The 23467-nt window shown below is 43.3% G+C and overlaps 1 protein-coding gene across 1 annotated transcript in view; it reads left to right on the top strand.

The window, feature by feature from the left end:
* The first annotated feature begins 3146 nt into the window (after positions 1-3146).
* Positions 3147-23467, top strand: part of TMEM150C (transmembrane protein 150C) — a 313387-nt gene continuing 293066 nt past the window's right edge. Inside the window, exon 1 of the mRNA XM_077274713.1 lies at positions 3147-3317. The gene's annotated coding sequence lies outside the window, so the exon portion shown is untranslated. The remainder of the gene's footprint in view (positions 3318-23467) is intronic.

Raw genomic sequence — 23467 nt, 5'->3', positions numbered from 1 at the left:
TTATTTTAATTCTTTTTTTTTGACCAATTATATGGTGCCCAGTCCGTGGAGGAGAGTCTCCTCTCCTCCACCCTGGGTACCAACCGCACATAATCTGCTTACTTCCCGCATGGTGTGCACAGCCCCGTGCGGGAAGTAAGCAGATCAATGGACTCCCAGGTGTGCAGAATCCCCGCAATTCCGCATTTTAATGAACATGTTGCTTTTTTTTCCGCGATGCGATTTTTTCGCGGAAAAAAAGGCTACATTTGCACAAGAAATGCGGAATACACTGAAAATAATGGGAGGCATATGTAAGCGTTTTTTTCGCGTTTTTATCACGTTTTTATAGCGAAAAAACGCGAAAAAAACGCGAAAAATACTGAACGTGTGCACATGGCCTAAGACTAGCGGTGAGCCACTAGGACATGCATGCCACGTTTCAGACTCGCCGGATTCATTAAGTTCGACAACCGAGACATATGCAGGGGGTAGATAAACAGGAATCCCTATACAGTTATATGAAAAAGTTTGGGCACCCCTATTAATCTTAAGCTTAATGTTTTATAAAAAAAATTTTTTCGCAACAGCTATTTCAGTTTGATATATCTAATAACTGTTGGACACAGTAATGTTTCTGCCTTGAAATGAGGTTTATTGTACTAACAGAAAATGTGCAATCTGCATTCAAACAAAATTTGACAGGTGCATAAGTATGGGAACCCTTATCATTTTCTTGTTTTAAATACTCCTACCTACTTTTTACTGACTTACTAAAGCACTTTTTTTGGTTTTGTAACCTCATTGAGCTTTGAACTTCATAGCCAGGTGTATGCAATTATGAGAAAAGCTACTTAAAGTGGCCAATTGCAAGTTGTTCTCCTGTTTGAATCTCCTCTGAAGAGTGGCATCATGGGCTCCTCAAAACAACTGTCAAATGATCTGAAAACAAAGATTATTCAACATAGTTGTTCAGGGGAAGGATACAAAAAGCTGTCTAAGGGTATGTTTCCACGTTCAGGAAACGCTGCGTTTTTGACGCTGCGTTTTTCCGCAGCGTCAAAAACGCAGCGTCCAGATGTTACAGCATAGTGGATGGGATTTCATGAAATCCAGACTCCACTATGCGTTAAAAAACGCATGCGTTTTTGCCGCGAAAACGCATGCGTGGTGCGTTTTTTCGAAACGCAGCATGTTGCTACTATGAGCAAAACACGCAGGTACACCGCAGGTGACCTGCCAGTGACCTCAGGTGCAGTTTTGGTCAGGATTTTACCTGCATAAAATCCTGACCAAAGCCTGAAGCAAAACTGAACGTGGAAACATACCCTAAGAGATTTAACCTGTCAATTTCCACTGTGAGGAACATAGTAAGGAAATGGAGGAACACAGGTACAGTTCTTGTTAAGGCCAGAAGTGGCAGGCCAAGAAAAACATCAGAAAGGCAGAGAAGAAGAATGGTGAGATCAGTCAAGGACAATCCTCAGGCCACCTCCAGAGAGCTGCAGCATCAACTTGCTGCAGATGGTGTCACTGTGCATCGGTCAACTATACAACACACTTTGCACAAGGAGAAGCTGTATGGGAGAGTGATGCGAAAGAAGCCGTTTCTGCAAGCACGCCACAAACAGAGTCGGCTGAGGTACGCAAAAGCACATTTGGAGAAGCCAATTTCTTTTTGGAAGAAGGTCCTGTGGACTGATGAAACCAAGATTGAGTTGTTTGGTCATACAAAAAGGCACTATGCATGGCGGCAAAAAACACAGCATTCCAAGAAAAACACTTGCTACCCACAGTAAAATTTGGTGGAGGTTCCATCATGCTTTGGGGCTGTGTGGCCAATGCCGGCACCGGGAATCTTGTTAAAGTTGAGGGACGCATGGATTCCTCTCAGTATCAGCAGATCCTTGACAATAATGTTCATGAATCAGTGACAAAGTTGAAGTTACGCAGGGGATGGATCTTTCAGCAAGACAATGATCCAAAACACCGCTCCAAATCTACTCAGGCATTCATGCAGAGGAACAATTACACTGTTCTGGAATGGCCATCCCAGTCCCCAGACCTGAATATCATTGAACATCTGTGGGATCATTTGAAGAGGGCTGTCCATTATCGGCGACCATCAAACTTAACTGAACTGGAATTGTTTTGTAAAGAGGAATGGTCAAAAATACCTTCATCCAGGACCCAGGAACACATTAAAAGCTACAGGAAGTGACTAGAGGCTGTTGTATTTGTAAAAGGAGGATCTACTAAATATTAATGTCACTTTTCTGGTGAGGTGCCCATACTTATGCACCTGTCAAATTTTGTTTGAATGCAGATTGCACATTTTCTGTTAGTACAATAAATCTCATTTCAAGGCAGAAACATTACTGTGTCCAACAGTTATTAGATATATGTAACTGAAATAGCTGTTGCAAAAAAAAACAATTTATATAAAACATTAAGCTTAAGATTAATAGGGGTGCCCAAACTTTTTCATATAACTGTATGTGTTGCCGCTGTCAAACAGCCATGAGACATGCAGCCGCATGGACTCGGACATATTATTCGAGCATGCCGAAGACACTCGGTCAGCACCTGAGCATGCTTAGATCACACCTTATCTGAGCACGTTCGCTCATCACTAGTGGTCATATCTGGGGTCCTAACTACCACTTCTTCTGGGAGTTTGGGTAAATGACAGGGACTGGTGGAGCAGGGAAATCAGTTGCCTGGTAGATTAGCATTGATGCCTTGGTAGTCACTTGTCTGCTGGAACAATGACATAAAGGGGGTCCGTGACAGATGGAGCAGTGATATGGTGTCTCTGTTTTGCACAAGGTGGAGCAGTAATGTCAGAGTAGTAGGTCCCCATTCTAAGGGTTCCTACTATGCCCATCACTTTCTAGGTGCCCCCCTGGCTGTTGCTTCCATTGAGAAAACGAATGTGCCCGGACGGATACACAATTGTGTTATTGGCCGTAATCAATTATCACAAAAGTAACGATAACTCCGGGAGGGCGAGACAGCGATCACTATGTGCAAAGGGGCTTTTAAGAAAGACATCAAATGGATTCAGTTATCTGAACAGGATGAATGGGGGGGAAAGAATACGACTAAAAGCTTGAGGTGGGAGTGGAGGAGATTAATATTCTAGAAGAACAGGAGGGAAGGGCTATAATGAGCCTGAGAAGGGACTGGAGCAAGCTGGAAGAATGTAAACACATACTGGGGAGAAGGCAGCAGCAGAGCTAGGAAGCCTGGGAGAGCAGAGGAAGCGGGGGGAGAGGACAGCACGTCGCCAGGTAGACACAGAGCAGCAGCACTGGAGCCCCGAGCTGTGGCTGCAGGTAAGAGGACAGCTGGCACCGGGCTGGCACCGAGCTGGCAGACAGCAGCACCGCTCGTCCTTATCCAGCTCCCGGGACTCTCACTCTGGTGCCATTCATTCCGCCTCTGTGGGCATTACTAACCGGCCTGTACACGGTGTGCTGGCGATGTGGAGGGCACACATGGCATGGTGGCATCATTTACCGCTGGTATTCAGGCAGATCAGTAATGGCAGGGGGCGATGGGAGTGTCACATATAGCAGGGCTAAGTTTGTCAGATGTAGCAGCCCTGGTTCTGCTAGATAGAGACCTGAGCTCCATGCATCGCAAATGGTTGTCAGAGCTGACCTGACTTTGTCTCATGTTGCAGCAGCACCTATGTTATAGATGTAGCAGAACTGTGCTGCAACTGGCTCTGAAGCTGCTTGTCAGATGTAGCAGGGCTGAGCTTGTGAGATGTAGCAGAGCTGAGCTTGTCATATGGGGCAGAGCTGAGCTTGTCATATGGGGCAGATCTGAGCTTGTCAGATGTAGCAGAGCTGAGTTTGTCAGATGTAGCAGAGCTGAGCTTGTCAGATGTAGCAGAGCTGAGCTTGTCAGATGTAGCAGTGCTGAGCTTGTCAGATGTGGCATAGCTGAGCTTGTCAGATGTAGCAGAGCTGAGCTTGCAGATGTAGCAGAGCTGAGCTTGCAGATGTAGCAGAGCTGAGCTTGTCAGATGCAGCCTAGCTGAGCTTGTCAGATGTAGCCTAGCTGAGCTTGTCAGATGTAGCCTAGCTGAGCTTGTCAGATGTGGCTGAGCTGAGCTTGTCAGATGTGGCTGAGCTGAGTTTGTCAGATGTAGCAGTGCTGAGATTGTCAGATGTAGCAGAGCTGAGATTGTCAGATGTAGCAGAGCTGAGCTTGTCAGATGTAGCAGAGCTGAGCTTGTCAGATGTAGCAGTGCTGAGCTTGTCAGATGTGGCTTAGCTGAGCTTGTCAGATGTAGCAGAGCTGAGCTTGCAGATGTAGCAGAGCTGAGCTTGTCAGATGCAGCCTAGCTGAGCTTGTCAGATGTAGCCTAGCTGAGCTTGTCAGATGTAGCCTAGCTGAGCTTGTCAGATGTGGCTGAGCTGAGTTTGTCAGATGTAGCAGTGCTGAGATTGTCAGATGTAGCAGAGCTGAGATTGTCAGATGTAGCAGTGCTGAGATTGTCAGATGTAGCAGTGCTGAGATTGTCAGATGTAGCAGTGCTGAGATTGTCAGATGTAGCAGTGCTGAGATTGTCAGATGTAGCAGTGCTGAGCTTGTCATATGGGGCAAGAGCTGAGTTTGTCAGATGTAGCAGGGCTGAGCTTGTCAGATGTAGGAGAGCTGAGCTTGTCAGATGTAGCAGGGCTGAGCTTGTAAATGATATTGTCATTTCACAGAGATCAGAATATCACAATTGTCTAGTTTTCTGTAGGGTTGCACTCAGGTAGATACCAAATTCAGCTCTGCTACATGTGGTTTTTTGCACATGGTTTTATGTTTCTGCTTGGTCATGGTTGCTTTCCTCTTACTTTTCAGCGCCAAGCTTTTTATCTTAGCTTGATAGTGTGATAACAATGGGATATTTGGCTGGAGCCAAACCTGCGCTTTATTTGAGCTGTCAGGCCTGGCATATAAAGCGAAGCAGTACCGTCTTATTATTCTGCATGCTGGAAATGACACAGTGAATTTCCGTGTGTAATTGCAGTATGTCCGGAGTGTGGATGAGAAAAGCTGTGTCATGTAATCTGAGAGGTCTTCGGTGTATTATATTATCTAAATGACTTCCCAATGCTGTGCCGTCTAAAATGATAAAGGGGTTTCCGGGACAATTGATCTGAAATCGGTGGTGGTCCAGCTCCTAGCCCCCCACAGATCAGATGACTGAAGGGCTATATAAAGGGTGCTGTTACCATGTGCCCAGTTAGGGTATAGGAGTGTGATAAAGGGGGTCCCGCCATCTGCTTGTCATCAGATATACTGAATGAACAGGGTTGTCCTGATGAGACTAGCCTCCTTATAAAGTATTCCTTAGCCATTACTAGGTCTTTGAGTTCTCTTCATACCTAGAATGTGTTTCATTGACCTCCATTCATTCCATGTATTTCAGGAAATGCAGGAAAATGTCAATTTAAAGGGAAATTCGCACCTTTAATGTTCATGTAATATTTACAGAATATGCCGCCAGATAGATGAGGGTCCTAGCTTTGGTACCCCATTCACATTTTCATGCTGCCTGTCAATGCCGGAGTCCATGAGAAAGCCACTCAGTATATGGGAGCCACATGCGTTGTCCTGATAGCTGAGCGTGCCAGGTGGGGTGCCCCCGTCCCTAGTGGGCATTTACGGTATGTCCTGATAATACATAGAGGATTGCTGTAAATGCAGTTAGATGCTAGATACATATTCAGCGAGCTGACTGTTACATGTGACATTACACATTATTGACTTCTACGTTTGATATTTCATGTTCTCCTCCACCACACTCTACTGTTAGACAATGTGTTATTGAGGATGTAAAGCAAGGTTGCTGCCTGGTACAGGCCTTAAGCCCAGCCTTGGTCAGACAGGCTACCCCCTCCCTGAAACAAAGGGTCATCAGTGAAGTCTGTTTCAGGAGCTGGTCTACTGAGTACGTGTTGGTTGTGAATTCTGACAGAAGCTCAGTAGGTTCTAGTCACTGTGCAATATGCACAGTGACAGTGCGCTCTCTCCGGCTCTGATCAGAAGTAACAAGCTAACAGCAGAGCGCACTGTTAGTGCACATTGTTAAAGGAGAATACCCAGCATGCTGCCCCCACAAGTGACATCTTTAAGTTGCTCGCAATTATCACCCTGTGTGTTATGCCATCTCCCAAAGACCATAAAATTAGCAATATATGAAAAAGGCTAATATTTTTGGAACTGTATAGTGCATGTTAAAAATAAACAGAATATTTGGGAACAGTTAGAATACATTAAAGGGTTTTCTCAGGCTTGAATTTATCCCTTATCTATGGAATAGTGGATAACTTCCTGATCACTGGGGGTCTCCTCCAATCCCAAGAACCAGGGTGGTGTGTAAAGGAAGGGTGGTCAATCATGTGCTCTGCTGCTCCATTCATTGTTAATGGGACGGTCGGAGATAGCTGGGCGCAGCTGGTCTTCAGCACTCCCACAAAAATGAATGATGTGACAGTGCGCATGATCAACCTCGGCTCCGATCACTCTGGGCTTTTCAGAGCCCCGGTGATCGGGATCGTTGTGGATCCCAGTGATCAGACAATCGGAAGTAGTGGGATAGTGGAAATCTTTTAAGCTTGAAAAAAAAAACCTTTATCAGCAAAAAACTGGGCCACTCTTGACAGGTCCTCTTTAAATTTGCCGTTTGTGATACTCTGTATCAATAATTATAAATTTTCATGGAAATATATAATAAATAAGATTAATAAAATAAGCATGGTTATTGAGCTCACACTTCTAAAGTGTATTCCCTCTTAGTGAGAGTAGCCCTTATGAAATCTTTTGTAGAGGTGGTCCTAGATATATGTCATTAATCAATGTGTGACAAGGAAGACACAGTGTATGTATGGAAGTACGGCAATGAGTTCAGTGGATACAAACCCTTGTAGAGCGATTGTTGATGGATACCATAAGAATCGGGAACCGGAACTAGGGCAATGTAAGAGCTGGAGCTTCAGGCCAATACCGTTTATTCTGTACACCCTCAGCTTATATAGCCGCCTTGTGCCTAGTGGTGTAAATAGACATATCACCATGGCTGCATACTGTACAAGAGAAAGGTTAGATTTGCGTAAAAATATGTTATCGCCTTCTCATAAGCTATGAGAACTTACTTACAATAGCCATTTAGGCAGTGATTATGATAACTGTTGCAGGTTAAAAATTTGATTTCTAATTTTTACATTTTTAACTTTTTTGCCATATTTAAAGGGCTAGTCTTGTTTTATCTTTTTTAGTCTTGCATATGAGGCAGGAGTCCACTTGGCGTACTACTGGAGTTGTCTGCTGTTTGCGCTGTTACATGTCTCCAGAAAAGGCCTTAGCTGTCACATAACCGCATTGTTCATAGCTTCCTACAGGCCCATGAGCAACTGCACATCTGTAAGGGGACAAATACACAACAGATAGCTGTTGGCTGAAATATGTAGGCCACAAACGAGGTTCCCTGGGATTTTGGGGTCTCTTAAAATCTGGTCATAGGTTTGCTAGAACAAAACAACATGACCTGTCACTTTGACAGTACAGAGATGCTTGGCTCAGTAGTTTAAAGGGAATGTCTGTTCTTAAACTACAGTACATGTCTGCAGTCACTCTCTGTGACTGCAGACTTGTGAATCTTGCACACTGCAAGCTGTGAGGAATTGCCAGTGCTGGGTACAAATAAGCAATATACATACTCCCCGCCACATTCTAACTAGACTGTTTCCGGCCTCCCCAATACACTTTAACATTGAGTGAGGCCGCAACCATCTAGATAAAATATGGTCGGGAGTATGCAAATTACATAGTTGGGGTCTCATGAGTTCCGTCTCCAGAGAATCCTCACAGCGCACAGTGCGCGCGATGCGAGGATTCATACTGTAGAGTGACTGCAGACTCGTAGTTTAAGACCTGACAACCCCTTTGAGACAGACTATAGTGATAGGCAAGAATTCTACAAATCTTCAACTTCCCATGAACCAAACTTGTATTAAGGAGAAGTAGATATATTGGTAAGTGATTCCCCAGGAATAAGAAAAAATATTCAACGGTTCATCCCCCTCTGTAGGCAATCCCCCCAACAGTAACCAGTATGACTCTTGGTGATAAGATTTTCAATACCAGAAGCATTAACATCCTCACTGCATTAATGCGTATTAGAGAGTGTCCGCTAGTGTCTGTTACAGAGGTCACTGATATAAGATCTTAGGGACGGCTTGGGAGAAAGAGCCAGAAGGACATGCCATATGATTGGAAAGATCATTGCAGAATGTAACAAGATTTTTTTTTTAGTAATTTACAAAAAATTAGCTTGTGCCAGTCGAGTTTAGCTTTACAAGAAACTCCCTGACTTTCATGACCCATATCTGATCTATTAAAAAAAATGTTAAGTGAGCATATGCCATCTAGACATCTGAGAGCAATGGAATAAAGGACTAATGTTTAAATGAGATGATGGAACTTTTACATTTTAGATTTTTTTTTACAGTTCACAATGCGGTTGCTTCTTTGGCTCTTTTTCAGAAAACCCTAGTTTTGAACCGCAGCCAAATATGTGAAGGACAGAAGAATGAATCGCTTTGAATTATTACTTACAAGTTTTGGAGATATAATTGTATGTGATAAGTGAAATTTTGTGCCTTAAGCAAAATATTACAAGTTATTTTTGATTACTGATTTTCTACTAAACTGTAATTTTCAGCAACATCTTAGAATTTCAGTTTCCCTTAGTATTGTAGTGCTTGATCTCATGAAAAGAGACAATTGATTGAAACTGTTATACAATTCAAGTGTCATCACTCATGTAATTTTATATATATATAGTATTGGTAGTATAACTTGTCTGACACTGATCTATACATGTGTAAATTTAGCTTCAAACCTGTTTACTAACTGAGCGCCGTACAGGAAAATTAAAAACCATAAGACATCTCAAAGGAGGGGACATGTCCCCCCTCACATTAAACATATGGGAAGGAAAAAAAGGTAATTATAGTTAGAGTGGAAAGGCTAACACCTCATCTCCTTTTTGAAGCAGAGACATCCTGCTGTGGACAGGTGATTAAAACAGGCTATCTGCTGGGAAAACAGACAACTAGGCTGTGATCTGTTTATGCAGAGGAGGAGAAGTGAAGGGGCTGTCTTTGTTCCAAGAAAGAAGCTTCCTGGATTCAAATGTTTTTTCTGAGAGTGTTCCAGACTTTGTATCTCCATTTTCAGATATGACTATTGGGGTTTTATATCAATCTGATATTTATGGGGTATAGATTTTCAGCATTGTAGCAAAGGGATGAACAGAACACATTCACTCACATCACTGTTTGGCCACTAGAACCCTTCCAACTTAATAACGGGCCGATAGATAATGCGAACCAGACCATGTTTGATCTCTATGTAATGGTAAAATCATGATGAGAAATATGTCATCAATATCTACCGCCTGGAACCTACAGGGGAAAAGATATCCTGTAAGTTGGGGGACCTCATAAAATTCTAACAGACCCAGCACATCCCACAATCTGCCTCCACATCAACTCATTAAGGGGAGTTGTGTGGACATAACGTTTGAGCTAATAGAAAGCAGTATTTGGGTCTGGGACATTTGTCAGTCCATAGTTTTCTGTGGATTATGTCCATTTTCCTAGCCGGAGTGTTTCAACTAAGTTCTGAGCCTTTTCCGTGACCAGTTTTAGTAGTTTTCTTTCATTTTTTCTTTTTATTGCATGTAATTGTATATACTGTATTGTTTAGTGCTCATTTTATATAATTTTGGATATTTGTATAAACACTGCTTACCTTTATGGATTTAAATATAAAATGTAATAGCTATGCTCCTCTTGCTCTGTAAACCGCACCCCTGAAGCCATACGCTACTTGTAACATTTGTCCAATTGGCCTGTGTAAATGATTTGTGGTGGCAGCTAGTAGTTCTTTTGTTACTGTGGAGCTGGCAGTGACTGTGTGGGGTATACAGTTATATGAAAAAGTTTGGGCACCCCTATTAATCTTAAGTTTAATGTTTTATAAAAATTGTTTTTTTTGCAACAGCTATTTAAGTTTTATATATCTAATAACTGTTGGACACAGTCATGTTTCTGCCTTGAAATGAGGTTTATTGTACTAATAGAAAATGTGCAATCTGCATTCAAACAAAATTTGACAGGTGCATAAGTATGGGCACCTCACCAGAAAAGTGACATTAATATTTAGTAGATCCTCCTTTTGCAAAAATAACAGCCTCTAGTCACTTCCTGTAGCTTTTAATGAGTTCCTGGATGAAGGTATTTTTGACCATTCCTCTTTATAATTTTTATAAAAAATTAACCTTAAGATTAATAGGGGTGCCCAAACTTTTTCATATAACTGTATATACATACATTCTACAGTTTTCATTGAAATCTGAGATGTACAGTGGGTACGGAAAGTATTCAGACCACTTTAATTTTTTCACTCTTTGTTTCATTGCAGCCATTTGGCAAATTAAAAAAAGTATTTTTTTTCACATTAATGTACACTCTGCACCCCGTCTTGACTGAAAAAAACAGAAATGTAGAAATTTTAGCAAATTTAACAAAAAAGAAAAACTGAAATTTCACATGGTCATAAGTATTCAGACCCTTTGCTCAGACAATCATATTTAAGTCACATGTTGTCCATTTCTTTGTGATTCTCCTTGAGATGGTTCTACTCCTTTATTGGAGTCCAGCTGTGTTTAATTAAACTGATAGGACTTGATTTGGAAAGGCACACACTTGTCTGTATAAGACCTCACAGCTCACAGTACATGTCAGACCAAATGAGAATCATGAGGTTAAAAGAACTGTCCAAGGAGCTCAGAGACAGAATTTTTGCAAGGCACAGATCTGGCCAAGGTTACAACAGAATTTCTGCAGTAATCAAAGTTCCTAAGAGCACAGTGACCTCCATAATCCTTAAATGGGAGAAGTTTGGGACCACCAGAAGTTTTCCTAGACTTCTAGTCGTCCAGCCAAACTGAGCAATTGTGAGAGAAGAGGCTTGGTGAGAGAGGTAAAGGAGAACCTCAAGATCACTGTGGCTGAGCTCCAGAGATGCATGTATGGAGATGGGAGAAAGTTCCACAAAGTCGATCACTGCAGCCCTCCTCCAGTCAGGCCTTCTATGGCAGAGTGGCCCGATGGAAGCCTTTCCTCAGTGCAAGACATATGAAAGCCCTCATAGAGTTTGCTAAAAAAAAACAAAACACATGAATGACTCCCAGACTATCAGAAATAAGATTCTCTGGTCTGATGAGACGAAGATAGACCTTTTTGGTGATAATTCTAAGCGGCATGTGTGGAGAAAGCAAGGCACTGCTTATCACCTACCCAATACAATCCCAACTGTGAAACATGGTGGTGGCAGCATCATGCTACGGGGGTGTTTTACAGCTGCAGGGACAGGATGACTGGTTGTCTTTGAAAGGAACATGAATGCGGCCAAGTACAGAGATCCTAGATAAAAACCTCTTCCAGAGTGCTCTGGACCGCAGACTTGGCCGAAGGTTCACCTTCCAACAAGACAATGACCCTAAGCACACAGCTAAAAAAACAAAGGAGTGGCTTCAGAACAACTCTGTGACCATTCTCGACTGGCCCAGCCAGAGCCCTGGCCTAAACTCAATTGAGCATCTCTGGAGAGACCTGAAAATGGCTGTCCACCAACGATCACCATCTAACCTGACAGAACTGGAGAGGATCTTCAAGGAAGAATGGCAGAGGATCCCCAAATCCAGGTGTGAAAAACTTGTTGCATCATTCCCAAGAAGACTCATGGCTGTACTAGCTCTAAAGGGTGCTTCTACTCAATACTGAGCAAAGGGTCTGAATACTTATGACCATGTGATATTTCAGTTTTTCTTTTTTAATAAATTTGCAAAAATTACTACATTTCTGTGGGTTTTTCAGTCAAGATGGGTTGCAGAGTGTACATTAATGTGAAAAAAAATGAACTTTTTTGAATTTACCAAATGGCTGCAATGAAACAGAGTGAAAAATTTAAAAGGGTCTGAATACTTTATGTACCCACTGTATATATCATACGCTCACTGTTAGTTCTCCAATAACTGACCTAGTAGTGGAAGCAGCCACGGTCTTGTCCATCACTTGTCCGCCAACTGCGTAATTGTCGTGACGATCGGAGGTAGCGGAGTTGTGTCCTCTTAGCAACTGGTGGCAGCGTTGCGATCTGGGTGATTTCTGGTGTCTTCTGTGACAGAGTAGTAACAGTGATGGGATCTGTGTGACCTCATTGATGAAAAGGTAAAAATTCATAGATTTGCTTGAATCTCTATTCTCTAACATCTATCTTCAATGTCTATAATTTGAGAAAGATGGTGTGTATAGTGTTATACATAAATTGTGATTTTTGTGGCACTACTATTAGAAATGGCTCTATATTACCTACATTAGTCTTGTCTATGAAAACTGTTGTGGTCCTTACAGTCCTGTACTTAGAAGCCTGCTGAATCTCAGAATTCTCTGACTGTAAAGGCACAACAACATGAATGAATTGCCAATAGATTAGCACATTTATATAGGGGTCTAAGGGGTAACGTTTCTCCTTATGGAGAGTGGCATACCATCTGGCTTGTCAAGGTAAGGAGGCTTATTCGCCGTGCAATGCTCCTCTGGGAAATTAAATATGCAAATTGCCTCTTCTGAGAAAAAGAGGACTTAACTCTATAGCGCCACCTGTTGGAAGTAGCAATCCTACAAGTCACAATCAACCCTTTAACGAGTCGTGCAATATGACTTAGGATAAAAGCCAAATCAGTATCTCAATTCGCAGACATGGTGTTTCGGGCTGTTTGCCCTCGTCAGTGCGAAGCATGAGAACTGATTTGGCTAGGTGAGAGGCTCTGGACTGGGGTCTAAGAGGTAACGTTTCTCCTTATGGAGAGTGACATACCAGCTGGCTTGTCAAGGTAAGGAGGCTTATTCGCCGTGCAATGCTCCTCTGGGAAATTAAATATGCAAATTGCCTCTTTTCAAATTGCCAGTTTATTTTACCGACAAAAAAGTTATTTATAAGGAATGTGCAGGAATCTCTGGACGGGTTGTCAATCCTGATTGTCAAGCTTGCCAAAAAAATGTAGATGTTTTCCTAACCTAAATGGCCAGAACTAATTAAAACACTTTACTGCTCATAATCTATCAACTTTGATTTTCAGAACAGCGGGGGGAGGGGCGCACAGGGGGTAGGAGGGCGGCGGACAGATAGATCTTTCTTTTAAACACTATTATTCATATCTTCTATGCAGCAAACGCTGCTGCAGAGAATATATGAATCGCGGATTTAGCACCAGATGCTGGTACGTGTGGTACCCAGCACGGTGCGTGTGGTACCCAGTGGGCACACGGGCGGCACACGTGTGCCGCAAGTGTGCCACACTGATGTACACCAGAAATGTAGGGGCACACGGACACGGATAATTCCGGTTCCGATTGTTTCCGGTACCGGAATTATCTGGACGTGTGAGACTGCCCTAAGGCTGATTATGGTGGGAGCTGTCTGGATGACTTGCTAATAATTAAACCAACCCCCTTCTCTTTTTCCTGCATCAAAATAAAAGCATTAAAGTAAGTTCTTGTTATTAATATTTGGAACACATCTAAAGATATTTATAACTAGACAACCCTTTTTTCTAGATTGTGAGCCCCAATGGGGACAGTGCCAATAATGTTTGTAAGGCCAGTCTCACACGTCCAGATAATTCCGGTACCGGAAAAATCAGTACCGGAGTTATCCATGTCCGTGTGTCCGTGAGCTCACGTGGCATATCAGTGTGGCACACGTGCGGCAGCCGTGTGCCACCCGTGTGCCGACTGAGTACCACACGGACCTTGCAGGAGACAGCGCTACAGTAAGCGCTGTCCCCAGCGTGGTGCTGAAGCTGCCATTCATCCCTTCTCTCCAGCAGCGTTCGCTGGAGAGAAGGAATGAAAAATCAATGTTTTGAAGGGGGGAGGTTGCCGGGAAGTTTATTTTAACCCCCCCAAAAAATAAAAAAAACATTGATTTTTCATTCCTTCTCTCCAGCGAACGCTGCTGGAGAGAAGGGATGAATGGCGGCTTCAGCACCACGCTGGGGACAGCGCTTACTGTAGCGCTGTCTCCTGTGTTGTGGATTCTGTTTGTGGGCTCCCTCTGGTGGTTACTGCTGGTACTGGGTGACTTTGGTGGGTTGCGGCCTTTGGTTTCCACCTGTCCATCAGAGGCTGGGTGTTTCCTATTTTACCTGGCCTTTCTGTCATTCCCTTGCCGGCTATCAATGTATTCAGATGTGCTCTGTTTGGTTCCTGCCTACCTGCTCCCAGATCTTTCAGGATAAGCTAAGTGCTGATTTTCAGTTGTTGGTTTTTTTGTCCAGCTTGCTTATTATGTCTCTATGCTAGCTGGTAGCTCTAGTGGACTGAGGTTCTCCCCATGTGCCATGAGTTGGCACATGGGTTCTTGTAATCTCAGGATGGTTTTTTGATTAGGGTTTTTTGCTGATCGCTCAGACCCCTTTTGTATCGTTCTGCTTTCTAGTTTACAGCGGGCCTCAATTTGCTGAACCTATATATATCATCTCTATGTGTGTGCCTTCCTCTCATTTCACCGTCAATACATGTGGGGGGCAACTATACCTTTTGGGGTTCATTCCTCTGGAGGCAAGTGAGGTCTTTATTTTCTCTGCAGTACTAGTTAGCTCTTGGGCTGGTGCGTGGCGTCTAGAACCAACGTAGGCACGCTCCCTGGCTATCTCTAGTTGCGTTTGTCAGGCGTAGGGCAGCGGTCAGCCCAGGTTCCATCACCCTAGAGCTCGTCCGATATTTTGTATTACTTTGCTTGTCCCTTGCTATCCCTAGCCATTGGGATTCATGACAGTATAGCCGGCCCACAAAGTGTTAATTGTCTGGGCTGAAGCAGGAGAAAAAGAAGTGTTTAAGGGAAATTTATTTTTTTTTATTTTTTATTTTTTCCTTCAGAGTTTTGCTGCCTAGCCCTTAATTGCTGTCTAGCTGCTTCTTACCTCCTCTTAACCCTTGAATGGCTCTGATATTAGCTGTTTAACATGGATGTCCAGAGTTTGGCTTCCAGCCTGAGTAATCTCGCGGCAAAAGTTCAAAACATACAGGATTTTGTTGTTCACACTCCCATGTCTGAACCTAGAATTCCTATTCCAGAGTTCTTTTTTGGAGATAGATCTACCTTCCTGAATTTCAGGAACAATTGTAAATTGTTTCTTTCTTTAAAATCTCGCTCCTCTGGAGACCCTGCTCAACAGGTCAAGATTGTAATATCTTTCCTGCGAGGCGACCCTCAGAATTGGGCATTTGCATTGGCACCAGGGGATCCTGCATTGCTCAATGTGGATGCGTTTTTTCTGGCATTGGGATTGCTCTATGAGGAACCCAACCTGGAGATTCAGGCTGAAAAGGCTTTATTAGCCCTCTCTCAGGGGTATGATGAAGCGGAAATATATTGTCAAAAATTTCGGAAATGGTCGGTGCTTACTCAGTGGAATGAGTGCGCCCTGGCTGCAAACTTCAGAAATGGTCTTTCCGAGGCCATTAAGGATATTATGGTGGGGTTCCCTACGCCTACAGGTCTGAATGAGTCGATGGCTATGGCCATTCAAATTGATCGGCGTTTACGGGAGCGCAAACCCGTGCACCAGTTGGCGGTGTCTTTTGAACAGGCACCTGAGACTATGCAATGTGATAGAATTCAGTCCAGAAGTGAACGGCAAAATTATAGGCGGAAAAATGGATTGTGTTTTTATTGTGGTGATTCAGCTCATGTTATATCAGCATGCTCTAAACGCACAAAAAGGGTTGATAAATCTTTTGCCATTGGTACTCTGCAGCCTAAGTTCATTTTGTCTGTGACTCTGATTTTTTCACTGTCTTCCATTTCCGTCGATGCCTATGTGGATTCGGGCGCTGCCCTGAGTCTTATGGATTGGTCATTTGCTAAACGCTGCGGTTTTAGTCTGGAACCTCTGGAAGTTCCTATTCCTCTGAAGGGAATTGACTCTACACCATTGGCTATGAATAAACCGCAGTATTGGACACAAGTGACCATGCGCATGACTCCCGTTCATCAGGAGGTGATTCGCTTCCTTGTACTGTATAATTTACATGATGTACTAGTGCTTGGTCTGCCATGGTTACAAACTCATAATCCTGTCCTGGACTGGAAAACAATGTCTGTGTTAAGCTGGGGATGTCAGGGGGTTCATGATTATGCACCTCCGATTTCAATCGCTTCATCTACTCCTTCTGAGATCCCTGCGTTTTTGTCTGACTATAGGGATGTTTTTGAGGAGCCTAAGCTCAATTCGCTCCCTCCGCATAGAGATTGTGACTGTGCTATAGAATTGATTCCTGGCAGTAAGTTCCCTAAGGGTCGTTTATTTAATCTTTCACTGCCAGAGCATACTGCTATGCGGAATTATATTAAGGAGTCCTTGGAAAAGGGACATATTCGTCCATCTTCGTCCCCTCTGGGAGCAGGTTTTTTTTTCGTGGCAAAAAAAGATGGTTCCCTGAGGCCTTGTATAGATTATCGCCTTCTGAATAAGATTACAGTCAAGTATCAGTATCCATTGCCATTATTGACTGATTTGTTTGCTCGTATTAAGGGGGCTAGGTGGTTCACTAAGATAGATCTTCGCGGTGCGTATAATCTGGTGCGGATAAAACAGGGTGATGAGTGGAAAACCGCATTTAATACGCCTGAGGGCCATTTTGAGTATTTGGTAATGCCTTTTGGACTCTCCAATGCTCCGTCAGTCTTTCAGTCCTTTATGCACAATATTTTCCGTGAATATCTGGATAAGTTTATGATTGTGTATTTGGATGATATTTTGGTGTTTTCTGATGACTGGGAGTCTCATGTTCTACAGGTCAGGAAGGTGTTTCAGGTTCTGCGGGCCAATTCTCTGTTTGTGAAGGGCTCAAAGTGTCTCTTCGGAGTCCAGAAGATTTCTTTTTTGGGGTACATTTTTTCTCCTTCTACTATTGAGATGGATCCCGTCAAGGTTCAGGCGATTTGTGACTGGACACAACCTACATCTGTTAAGAGCCTTCAGAAGTTCTTGGGGTTTGCTAATTTTTATCGTCGGTTCATTGCTAATTTTTCCAGTATTGTTAAACCTTTGACTGATTTGACTAGGAAGGGTGCTGATGTTGCTGATTGGTCTCCTGCGGCCGTGGAGGCCTTTCAGGAACTTAAGCGCCGGTTTTCTTCTGCTCCTGTGTTGTGTCAACCAGATGTTTCACTTCCTTTTCAGGTTGAGGTTGATTCTTCCGAGATTGGAGCGGGGGCGGTTTTGTCACAGAGAAGTTCTAATGGCTCGGTGATGAAGCCATGTGCATTCTTCTCTAGAAAATTCTCGCCCGCCGAGCGCAATTATGATGTGGGTAATCGGGAGCTTTTGGCCATGAAGTGGGCATTTGAGGAGTGGCGTCATTGGCTTGAGGGTGCTAAACATCGTGTGGTGGTCTTGACTGATCACAAGAATCTCATTTACCTTGAGTCTGCCAGGCGTTTGAATCCTAGACAGGCTCGTTGGTCGTTGTTTTTTTCTCGTTTCAATTTCGTGGTTTCATACCTGCCAGGTTCAAAGAATGTGAAGGCAGATGCTCTTTCCAGGAGTTTTGTGCCTGACTCTCCTGGAGACTCTGGGCCTACTGGTATCCTTAGGGATGGGGTAATATTGTCCGCCGTATCCCCAGACTTGCGACGTGCATTGCAGGAGTTTCAGGTGGATAAACCGGATCGTTGTCCACCAGAAAGACTGTTTGTTCCGGATGATTGGACCAGTAGAGTCATCTCCGAGGTCCATTCTTCTGTGTTGGCTGGTCATCCTGGAATATTTGGTACTAGAGACTTGGTGGCCAGGTCTTTTTGGTGGCCTTCCTTGTCTAGGGATGTGCGTACCTTTGTGCAGTCTTGTGAAGTGTGTGCTCGAGCTAAGCCTTGCTGTTCTCGGGCCAGTGGGTTGTTGTTATCCTTGCCCATCCCGAAGAGGCCTTGGACGCACATTTCCATGGATTTTATTTCTGATCTCCCGGTTTCACAGAAAATGTCCGTTATCTGGGTTGTGTGTGACCGCTTTTCTAAGATGGTTCATTTGGTGCCCTTGCCTAAGTTGCCTTCCTCCTCTGAGTTGGTCCCTTTATTTTTTCAGAACGTGGTTCGTTTGCATGGGATTCCGGAGAATATCGTTTCTGACAGGGGATCCCAGTTTGTGTCTAGATTTTGGCGGACGTTTTGTGCCAAGATGGGCATTGATTTGTCTTTCTCGTCTGCATTCCATCCTCAGACGAATGGCCAGACGGAGCGAACTAATCAGACCTTGGAAACTTATTTGAGGTGTTTTGTTTCTGCTGATCAAGATGACTGGGTTGCTTTTTTGCCACTGGCCGAATTTGCTCTTAATAATCGGGCTAGTTCTGCCACGTTGGTCTCTCCTTTTTTTTGTAATTCGGGGTTTCATCCTCGTTTTTCCTCTGGTCAGGTGGAATCTTCGGATTGTCCTGGAGTGGACGTGGTGGTGGACAGGCTGCATCAGATTTGGAACCAGGTGGTGGACAATTTGAAGTTATCTCAGGAGAAGACTCAGCAGTTTGCTAATCGCCGTCGCCGCGTGGGTCCCCGACTTCTTGTTGGGGATTTGGTGTGGTTGTCTTCTCGTTTTGTCCCTATGAAGGTCTCTTCTCCTAAGTTCAAGCCTCGGTTCATCGGTCCTTATAGGATCTCGGAGATTCTTAACCCTGTATCTTTTCGTTTGGATCTCCCAGCATCGTTTGCTATTCATAATGTGTTCCATCGGTCGTTGTTGCGGAGGTATGAGGTGCCCGTTGTTCCTTCGGTTGAGCCTCCTGCTCCGGTGCTGGTGGAGGGAGAATTGGAGTATGTTGTTGAGAAGATCTTGGATTCTCGTGTTTCCAGACGCAAACTCCAGTATTTGGTTAAGTGGAAGGGTTATGGTCAGGAGGATAATTCCTGGGTGGTCGCCTCCGATGTTCATGCGACTGATTTGGTCCGCGCCTTCCATAGAGCTCACCCTGATCGCCCTGGGGGTTCTCGTGAGGGTTCGGTGACCCCTCCTCAAGGGGGGGGTACTGTTGTGGATTCTGTTTGTGGGCTCCCTCTGGTGGTTACTGCTGGTACTGGGTGACTTTGGTGGGTTGCGGCCTTTGGTTTCCACCTGTCCATCAGAGGCTGGGTGTTTCCTATTTTACCTGGCCTTTCTGTCATTCCCTTGCCGGCTATCAATGTATTCAGATGTGCTCTGTTTGGTTCCTGCCTACCTGCTCCCAGATCTTTCAGGATAAGCTAAGTGCTGATTTTCAGTTGTTGGTTTTTTTGTCCAGCTTGCTTATTATGTCTCTATGCTAGCTGGTAGCTCTAGTGGACTGAGGTTCTCCCCATGTGCCATGAGTTGGCACATGGGTTCTTGTAATCTCAGGATGGTTTTTTGATTAGGGTTTTTTGCTGACCGCTCAGACCCCTTTTGTATCGTTCTGCTTTCTAGTTTACAGCGGGCCTCAATTTGCTGAACCTATATATATCATCTCTATGTGTGTGCCTTCCTCTCATTTCACCGTCAATACATGTGGGGGGCAACTATACCTTTTGGGGTTCATTCCTCTGGAGGCAAGTGAGGTCTTTATTTTCTCTGCAGTACTAGTTAGCTCTTGGGCTGGTGCGTGGCGTCTAGAACCAACGTAGGCACGCTCCCTGGCTATCTCTAGTTGCGTTTGTCAGGCGTAGGGCAGCGGTCAGCCCAGGTTCCATCACCCTAAAGCTCGTCCGATATTTTGTATTACTTTGCTTGTCCCTTGCTATCCCTAGCCATTGGGATTCATGACACTCCTGCACGGCACACGGACGGCACACGGACAGCATCTGTGTGCGGTACGTGTTTTACACGGACCCATTGACTTTAGTGGGTCCGTGTGATCCGTGTGCTCCCACGAACACTGACATGTCTCCGTGTTTTTCAAACGGACACACGGTCCGTGAAAACACGCTGACATGTGCAGAGACACATTGATTTTAATGTGTCTACGTGTTTCAGTGTCTCCGGTACGTGAGAAAACTGTCACCTCACGTACCGGAGCCACTGACGTGTGAAACAGGCCTAAAGCGCTGTGGAATTAATGGCACTGTATAAAATGAGTAAAGTAAGTAAGTAACTGAAAGCTCATACATTTATCGATAGTGGATGAACACTCTCTTTTATAAAGGACATGTTACTTTCCCTAAATACAATACCAGTCAAAAGTTTGGACACATCTATTAATGCTATGGTTTTTCTTGTTCCTATTGGAATGTGTACATTGTAAATTCAGACAAACGGCAGTATAACCATGACCATTCAAACCTTTCTGGTTTGTTCCACACGTTTCTTTACTCCTTGTTTCCATATGTGCACAGATTCTAATAAGATCATCAAAAACCAGTTTATGAACAGGTGTGTTCAAACTTTACTGTATGTCATTTTTTACATGGTGTAAATGGTGTTGTTTTCCCGAATCTGGCATGGTTTGTTGTCTGAGATATGCTCCTCTCCTCGTTCTATTTAAATCTCAATTTTTTTTTTTAGCCAACTGGGCATGTTCCTCAAGAAGACTCCCACAGAAGGACCATGCCCACTTGGCTGAAAAGACTAGATTTACTAAGTGAATAGTGGGCCAAATCTCAGGAATGGAGAGGCACATGAACAAAAAAAAAACATGGCCTGGATTCCGGAGAAAAGCCGCATTTACACCAACAATAAATACATATTTATGGCAAGTGACAAGTCCTCCATAAAGGAGTGAAGTTGTGGTATATAGATAATAAAAAATGCTCTTTTGCCTGGTCATTAGAAATATGTGTAAAAAATAAAGTCTGAAGACCCTTCCATGAAGGCAACTATTTAAATAAAAGGACATGAAGTACTTGAATGGTTTATGAGGTGAGGTGTTCACTTCTTTCCATGTGTTCTGCTAGCAGAATATTTGCTGTACTGCCTTTTTGTCAGTACAGTATGATTGTCCTCATGCTGCAAAACAGCCGACTAGAAGTTGTTTATCCATGAAAAATAGTGAACCTTCTGGGCAAGCGTTCAAATGTTCAATTAAGCTCCATCCAGATTTACAACCGCACAACCCCTGTTCTCCTGAAAGCCTTGCTTTGCGGTGCACTTCCTTAATGCACTTCCATTTTCATTCATTACTCTATCTCCAGGTATAATGAGATATTTTATTAATTCATGTATGATCTTTTTGAGCTATTTTACTTCTAGCTGGATTGCTTTCCTCAGTGCCTTCACCTTAAACTGTTACTGGCATGTGAACAGTAGGAACTGAGTGGATGGATCTGGAAACAAAAATCATTTACGGACACTGTGACGATGCACTGATTAAGTGGCGTGCACCTCTTACTGAATTCGGCGCATCGTACTAGGCCGAACCCTGCATTAAGACAATGCCAGTCTTAATTAATCGGCCCCTAAATGGCATTGAATACACCCACAAAAAATACATTTGAACCTTGATCCAATTACCTCTTCCGTCTTATTCTGTAGAGTAGTTGATTCATTTTCCTTATATCTCAAAGGGAGTATGCCATAATGTCCCATGGTTTAAATCAGGTTTTCATGCCATATGGATTGTTATGAAAAATTGCTAATATTTTGTATTAATTATTCGGAAATGTTCTCACTGTCCATTGAACCTAATGCTGGACTCATTCTTCCTGTTTTGGCCAATGTGACGTGAAAAAATACAATATTTATAGATCTCATATATATGTATGAAAAATGTAAAAAAATTGCATTAAAAAAAATCACTAAACATGAAAACCTGGTTTAAAGAATAAGTCCTTTTAATATCTATATATTTGGGAGTCCTTTTCGTAACTGTAAATTGACAGCTTTTTTTCTGAAAAATGTGATGATTACTTTTAAAAAATGTGTTGTGCCTGACATTGCACTTCTTCACGCCTTGCGGTGGTTAGATGATACTTGATTCCTTTAAACAGGTGGGGAGATTTATAAAACTAGTGAAATGGAAAAGTGGAATAGTTGTCCATCGCAACCAAACAGACTCTACATTTTATTACAAAGGGCCGGTAAAAATGATTCGTTTTGCGTTGCTGCAAAATATTATTTTTAATGTCTTAGATCATTATATATACGAGTAACACTTTTTTTTCTGCTGCAACCATGACATTTATGCTAGCCACTACGTTGGGGCGCTCATGCCCTCCTGGTCAATTATCTATAGGTGTTTCCCCCGCACTTTTAGAATAGATAATACTTTAGCGAAGTAATTTTGTCTTTTCTTGCTGGAATGAAGACATAAGTTCTGTGGAGTAAGGTGATGTAGGGACAACGTAATCAATAACTGAACCCCTCAAGCTCTAGTGTTGTTTTGTGTGTTCTTCTTCGCAGGTTAGAGATAGGAACATTCCTGCCTCCCCTCAGGAATGAGAACAGGAATCCCATTTGTTTTCTTTTACACTTTGGGTGTTTTTAACCTAAATGTGATGTCCCAGTGGTCCAATTATTCAGACTGGGAATTTCCTTTTAGAGATTTTGTTCACATTTGTGTTTTCTTTTCTTTAAGGACATACTTCAGTATTTCATTAAAGTCATTTGCTGTCAGTTAACGCCAGGACACATGCTTTCTGGAAGTGATCACTTGTAAAAAGAACATCATTTGGTTTGTGGTTTCTGCATTGCCATTTAGGAGAATGAAGAGCGTCAATCAGTAACTAGTCTGTTGCCGCATACTGCCTTCATTTGTGTCATGTGTAGCTGGGTCTATTCATTTATGTTGCTTATATACTGTAGCAGCAACAGATTCTGTAGTGCTGTACAAAGGTTGTCATCACTAACATTAGTCTTTTTTCAAATTTATGCTGACAAGCAAATTTTCTGCAAACATGGAGAGAACATACAAATTTTATGTTACTCTTTGTTGGATTTCATCACAACGCCAATTACTGGGCCATCATGCGGTTTTCTTATATGGAACTGGAGCGCCCGCTAGGACCTTGGGGTACTCGGGCCGGGTCTGGTGGTTGTTAAAAGGGTGGTCACGGTGGCAGCGACCTGGTCCATGGCCCTGGACATCCAAGTTAAAGGAAAGGACTTTCAAGGGGTTGTTGTGAATAAAGAATAAAGTTTGTTCGTAACGCCACCTGTGGTATTCGGTCAGGGATGACCGACGCTGCTTCAAGGGGTCCACTGGGGATGATGTTATTGCAGCAGGGATGGTATGGCTTCCCACAGGTGAAGCTTAGTCCCCAGGGCTCCCGGTATAGTAGGCAAAGATGGAGGATGGTGTGGTACCTGAAAGAATTAGAGGACACAAGATTGCAGTCTCTTTAACTTTTACTGGTCATATGCAGCCAGAGTCCAGGGTACGGATCAAAGGTGATGGTGAGGACC

Source organism: Ranitomeya variabilis, chromosome 1, assembly GCF_051348905.1.
Source record: "Ranitomeya variabilis isolate aRanVar5 chromosome 1, aRanVar5.hap1, whole genome shotgun sequence".
Classification (NCBI taxonomy): domain Eukaryota; kingdom Metazoa; phylum Chordata; class Amphibia; order Anura; family Dendrobatidae; genus Ranitomeya; species Ranitomeya variabilis.
The sequence above is the reverse complement of the archived record's forward strand: the minus strand, read 5'-3'. Positions and strand labels throughout refer to the sequence as shown.